Source organism: Dasypus novemcinctus, chromosome 2, assembly GCF_030445035.2.
Source record: "Dasypus novemcinctus isolate mDasNov1 chromosome 2, mDasNov1.1.hap2, whole genome shotgun sequence".
In the NCBI taxonomy this organism is placed as follows: domain Eukaryota; kingdom Metazoa; phylum Chordata; class Mammalia; order Cingulata; family Dasypodidae; genus Dasypus; species Dasypus novemcinctus.
In genome coordinates this window covers 27,921,323-27,928,245 of record NC_080674.1, presented here as the reverse complement: position 1 = coordinate 27,928,245, position 6,923 = coordinate 27,921,323, and the positions used below count along the sequence as shown (strand labels likewise).

At 32.5% G+C, this 6,923-nt stretch overlaps 1 non-coding gene across 1 annotated transcript; it reads right to left on the bottom strand.

Annotated features, from left to right (window-relative positions):
* Window positions 1-2,072: 2,072 nt before the first annotated feature.
* Window positions 2,073-2,179, bottom strand: LOC111759670 (U6 spliceosomal RNA). Its single transcript, XR_002793580.1, has one exon. It is a non-coding gene; the product is annotated as a U6 spliceosomal RNA (small nuclear RNA).
* Between the last annotated feature and the right edge of the window lie 4,744 nt (window positions 2,180-6,923).

The window sequence follows — 6,923 nt, the reverse complement described above, 5'->3', positions numbered from 1 at the left end:
AAGTTGATCTGGGACCATTGCAAAAGAGATCAAAGAGCTCAAGATGTTGGAGCTGGTGTTTCCTCCTGTTCCAGGGGTTATGAGAGAAAAGTGCACACTCGGTAAAAAGGGAGACACAAATTATTGATCAAGCAGGTTGGAATGAAGTCCTCATGTGAGGTGATTAAAATGGAACTCTGCGTGTTGTGCAAGTGGAACAGGATGAAAGTAAAATATAGAGGCATGGGAAATCTTAGCGGTAAAACAGCTCAACTCCCTAATTTACAGAAGCTACAAAATTGGAATACAAAACAATTTGAATAACTTGACCGAAGTAACAGCTAGATAAAATTTGAGATTAGAATAATTTAAATAATCTTAATTAAATATTATTTCATCATTTTAGAAGTTATGATTTCTTGTCATTTACATGTCCACTTAAATTCTGAGTTTCTTAAATAAAAGACAGTTTCTGTAATAAAAAAATTACATATGTTTGCACATATAATCACATTATTAGACTCTTGGGCAGAGAACGTGGCTAATCTCAAGTTGATATTTTACTCAGAAATCTCCAAGAAGTTTTATTTCAATACAATTATATATTGACTTTACTTTTGGAATTTTGACAATTGTTACATGACAAATGTGACCAATGAATAATGCTTATTTTTGGACTGTACTATGTCAAAACTGTGTAATGACACTATAATCATGGTTTCAGAAAACTCTACCAAATGTCAATCTTGAGGAATTTTAATAAGAAAATTAATGCACATTATAGAAATGATAAGTGACTATCAATCTATTCATCCCTATTTATGGCAGAAAAGGGTCTCAAATCTGTAGACATTTCTATATTTCATATTCTAAGTAAATCTGGAAGCATAAAATCAAAACAGTACTTTGTTTACATTCATAAATTGCTTGCTTTTGAGGAAAATGGCATCTGTGCATTTTTTCTTTCCAAAGAATGTTAATTTTTACATGGGCAGGATTTCAAGCTAATAAAACTAATGCAGAAGACCGTGTCAATCCTGCTGTTTGTAAAATATAAAATAACAAAATATACATTCATTTTCTTGTCAACATCCTCTTCACAAATAAGCATGGATAAATATTATTTACTAAAATATATGTGCCAATTTTGTAATGAAAGTCTTTAATATATTATTATTTTAAAATGCCATCTACTTTTTTTGGTGGAAAATTGTATGAGTTTCAATGTATGTAGAGATCCATGTATCCATCAGCATAATCAGGATACAAAAAAATCACCAACCCCCAAATTATTGCCCTGTCTAACCCCTTGGAGTAAATACTTCCATCACCCCTATGTCACGGCAACCACAGATCTGTTTCCCATCCCTAGAGTTTTGCCTTTTCTAGAATATCATATAAATGGATCACATTGTATTTAACCTTGTGAGATTGTCTTCTTTAATTTGTACATTTGGAATACATCCATCCTGTTGGCTGATTAAATATTTGGATTGCTTTCATTATTGAAGAGTATTTCATTGTATGGATGCATCACAGTTTGTTTATCCATTCACTTCATAATAGGCATTTGATTTATTTTTAGTTCACGGCCATTTGATGATAGTGCATTAACATTTATGTACAGGTTTTTGTGTGATGTAGTTTTTGCTTTTTCTGGTTGGGATTTTTGGATCTTATGGTAAGTGTGTAACTTTATAAGAAACTGCCAAGCTGTTTTCTAAAATGGCTATACCATTTTCCATTCTAGACAAAAAATCTGAGATCAAGTTGCCAGCATTTGTAAACATTTGGTATTGTTGCTGTTTCTTTTGTTTTAATCACTCTAATAGGTGCATAATTGTATCTCATTTTTGTTTTAAGTTATACTTTCTGAATCACTAATGATGTTGAACACCTTTTCTAATACTTATTTGCCATTCTTCTTTCTGGTTGAAGTGTCTTCAAATGTTTCTGCCATGTTTTTTTTCATAAACAATAACCACCTTTATTACATGAGCTAGGATGGAAGGCGGGGATTATTTGCTTTATTTGCCTAGATATTCCTACTCAGAAAGAACTCCAGTTCCTAAGCCTCTAGCACGTACTCATCTAAAAACATGAAAGGCTTCATGAATTTGTATGCCATCCTCATGCAGGGGCCATGCTAATATTTTCTGTATCATTCAAATATTATTGTATGTACCACAGAAACAAGCACTGCGGTATTTTTATTGCTTGTTTTTGTCTGATATTATGCTGAATTTTGATTGTTATATGTTCTTACATAAGACTTGTTTGTCAGATATGTGATCTGCAGATATTTTTCCCAGTTTGTAGTTGGTTCTTTCAATTAGTTTTTTCATCATATGATACATGTATATTATGATAGATAAGGAAGTATGTGGTTGATGAAGTCATATTCCTTTTTTTATCCTACGTATACTGTTTTGCTAATTGAAATTGCAGTGACTACAGATTTGATTTCTGGAGAATTACTGTATGTGTTTGAATTTTGAAGTTTAGTTTAGAAGCTGTGTAACTGAAGTAGAATTGGATTAATGTCCCAAAGTTTTAGTTAATTTATGTACAAAATTGAATAATATCAGTTCCCAAAGTAAAAGCATTTTGGTGATAATGCATATAAAGTCACTTAGAACAAAGCAAGGCTTATAAATAGTACTCTATAATTTAAATGCTAATTAGTAATAAACTTTTCAATATAACTACATGGAAATAAATAAACCTATTTCTCTGAATTTACCCAATATTTATTTTTTTCTACGCTTCCACTCATTTTCTGTGTTATTCCACCTTTACTTTTAAAGATTTATCTTACAGGATATATCTTGCCAATATAGAATATTTACCAGCCATTTACAGGTAAATCTAGGAGATATTGTGAGTTTAGTTCCAACAACCACAATGAAGAAATCATCACAATTAAGCTAGTCACATGGATTTTTGGGTTCCCCTGTGAATATAAAACTTACAGCACACTAAATTGTATGCTATTAAGTGTTCAGTAACATTATGTATAAAACTGATATACATACCTGAATTAAAATAGATGATTAGTTAAAAATATTAACCACCATCTGAGTGTTCAGTGATTGCTCATTGGTCTTACCTGGATGATGATGGCTGCTAATTGTTTAAGGTGCTGATTCCTGCAAATTGTGGGGGCTGTGAAAATTTCTTAAAGTATGACATAATGAAGTTTGCTGCATTAACTCTTTCATGAAAGATTTCTCTATAGCATGCTAAAGTGTTTGATGGTGTTTTACCTACAGTAGAACTCCTTTCAAAATTGGAGTCAATCCTTTTAAACCCTGAAGCTACTTTAACAGTTAAGTTTAGTTAATATTCTAAATATGCTGCTTTCATTTCAACAGTGTTCACATCATCTTTACCAGTAGTATATGCCATATCAAGAAACCATTTTATTTACTTATCCACAGGCAACTTTTCCTTGGTTAGTATTATGAGATTGCAGCAATTCAGTCACATATTCAGGTTCCAATTCTAATTCATTTTCTCCTGCTATTTCCACCACCCTCCACTTATCACCTCCACTGAAGTCTTCAACCCCTCAAAGTCATAAAGATGGTTGGAAACAACTTCTTCCAAACTCCTGTTAATGATGATATTTTGACTTCCTTCCATGAATGTTTTAATGGCTTCTAAAATGGTGAATTCTTTCTAGAAAGCTTTCAGCTGACTTTGCCCAAATCCATCAAAGGAATCACTGTCTATGGTAGCTGTATCCTTACAAAATGTGTTTCTTAAATCACAAGACTTGAAATTTGAAATTTTTTCTTGAACCATGGGATTCAGAATGTATTTTACGTTAGCAGGCATGAAAACAACATTAATCTCTTTACACATCTTCATCAGAGTTCTTGAGTGACGAGATATATTGTTAAGCAGTCATATTTGAAATAACTCTTTTTCTCTGATCAGTAGGTCTTAACATTTAGCTTGAAATATTTAGTAAAGCATGTTGTAAGCAGATGTGCTGCCATCCAGGCTTCATTTTTCCAGTTATGAATCACAGGCAGAGGTATTTAACGTATTTCTTAAGGGACCGAAGATTTTTAGAATGGTAACTGAGTTTTGGCTTCAACTTAAAGTCACCAGCTGCATCAGCCACTAGCAAGAGAGTCAGCCTATCCTTTGATGCTTTGAAGGCAGGAATTATTGTCTCTTCTCTGCTAGGAAAGCCCTAAATGGCATCTTTTTCCAATATACGGTTGTTTTGTCTACTTTGAATATGTTTCTTAGTGTATCCACCTTCATCAGTGAACTTAGTTGGTTCTTCTGGATAACTTGTTACAGTTTCTACATCAGTTCTTGCTATTTGGCTTTGTACTTGGATATCATGGAAATGACTTCTTTCCCTAAACCTCATTAACTAACAATTGATAGCATCACACTTCTCTTCAGCTTCCTCAGTTCTTTCCTTCTCCATACAACTGAAGAGATTTAGAACCTTAATCTGGATTAGATTTTGGCTTAAGTGATGTTGTGACTGATTTAATCTTCTATTCAGACCTCTGAAACTTACTCCATATCAGAAATAAATCTGTTTCATTTTCCTATCTTTTGTGTTCACTAGAGTTGTCCTTTAAAATCCTTCAACAACTTTTCTGTTGCATTCACAACTTGGCTAGCTATTTGCCAGAAGAAGCCTAGGTTTTGGCCTTTCTCACCATTCAACATTTCCTACTCACTAAGCTTAAACATTTCTAGGTTTTAATTTAAGTTGAGAGATGTGTGACTCTTTCTTTCACTTGACTACTTGGAGGCCATTGTAGGCCAAATGGGCTAATTTCAATATTGCTGAACCTAAGAGAATAGGATAGCTGTAGGAGAGGGAGAGAGACGAGGAAAGGGGAGTTGATGGTGTAGTAAGAACACAAACATTTATCAATGAAGTTTCCTATCTAATGTTAGTGTGGTATGTAGTGCCCAAAACAATTACAATTGGAGCATCCAAGATCACAGATTATAGATCACCAGAGCAGACTTAATAATAATGAAAGAGTTTGAAATATTGTGTGAATTACCAAAATGTGATACAGGTATGAACTGAGCACAAGCTGGTGGAGAAATGGCACCAACAGAGCCGTTCAAAGCAGGGTTGTCACAGTCATTTTTTTACAAAATGCAATAACTGCAAAGCTCAATGAAGTGAAGTAAAATAAAATGAGGTATGCCTATATTAAATTTCAGTAACAACATATAAATAAATTTATAGTTATATCTAGTATTCAGTGTCATTTCCTATCTCAGAAACTTTGAATTCATTCAGTTATTTCCACTCTTTCTTTTTTTTCAATCTCTGCCTCAATTTTTTATTCAACTAGTTGTATGTTTGCAAAGCAATCATACATAAAATACACTAGCAACACCCTGCATTGGTGTGGAATATTTATTACTATTATAGATAGCACTTTTAAAAAGTTTTACTATTTTTAATAGTGGTAACCGGTGTTACAATTGATGAAAGATTATTAAAATAGTTCCACCTATCATCCATGTTTTAATTAGGTATATTTTTTCCATGTACCATCCATTTATTAATATGTATTATTATCATATTAATACATTTGTTGTAATTCATGAAAGAACATTCCTATGCTTGTACTATTAAATAATATCTATAATCTAAAATAAGATTCACTGTGTTGTACAGTCCTGTCTTATCTTTACATTTTTATTCAGTAATATATATAATATATTCTAAAGTTTCAACTATAGACTTGAGTGCTGTTGATTGCACTCACCAAAATGTGCTACCTTTATCACCATCCATTTACAATTCTTTCCCATCAGCCTAAGCAGGAATTTCGTGCAAGTTATTTATGGTTTTGATATACTTATTTTTATACCAGTTTTCCTATTTCTCCTCACTCCTACAGCATAAACATGAACTACATTCTTCTGGTTTTTTTTCATATTTCCTGGAAAAAAATGCATAATGCTGCTGTTTTCTTCTTTTATTTCTCCTGTTGTCATAGTAGCCTGGTACACTAAGACATTTTTAATACTTACAACAGGTTGTCTTAACAGTAATTTTTTAGCTCATGTGTTGCAAGCCTAGACATAAAAAATCAGTGCATCATCAAGCCTTGCTTTTTACCCAAAATTGTAGCATTCTGAAGCTGGCTTGCTAAAATTTTAGGGATGCCTTGACTTGTATATCTGCTTTTCATTACATGGCAGTCTTTCTTTCCTTGCATCAGTTCTTTTGGTTTCTACTGAATTCCCACTTTTCCTGTGTGGTCTTCTCTGACTTCTGACTTCCAGTTTCTTTTCAAGATATCCAGTGATATGAATTAAGACCTCCCTGATTCAACTCACTGTACCTTTACTAAAATAACATATTCAAAAGGTCTTATATACAAAATCATGAGTTATGATTAAGAACATGCCTTTTGTTGGGACATATAATTCAATCCGATCTTCATACAATTGCTTCTTATAAGAGCAGCATATCTTTTATTCTACAAAATATTTCTGGGTGTTCTGGGGAAAGGGTTGTGTTTCGCTGCTTCTCATAATTACAAGGCACATGATCATGGGTTGGAAAAAAGATTCTTTTTGATATTTTAAGAAGAAATACATACAATATCTGTTGAAGAAATCTTCTAGGCTAGGGTAATTTATTTATTAGAATATAATATTCTAATACTATTTTGCATGTTGAAATCAATAAAAACTTTTATTGCCGGATAGTTAAAAATGGAAAAAAGGTTTATTAATTTGAGTGTCTTAGGACAAAAAGCAAAAATAAAAGTGGTTTTACTATTCTATTTCCCAGCATTTAACATTTTTTGTTTTACCTCAAGACCAAAGTATATGTGAATGGGTTTCCATCGTTAGCTCTGAGACTGTTAGTTATTGGACTTTCTTTAACAAATGAGTGAGTTATTCCTGTGAGTTTAGAGGTCAATTTAAGC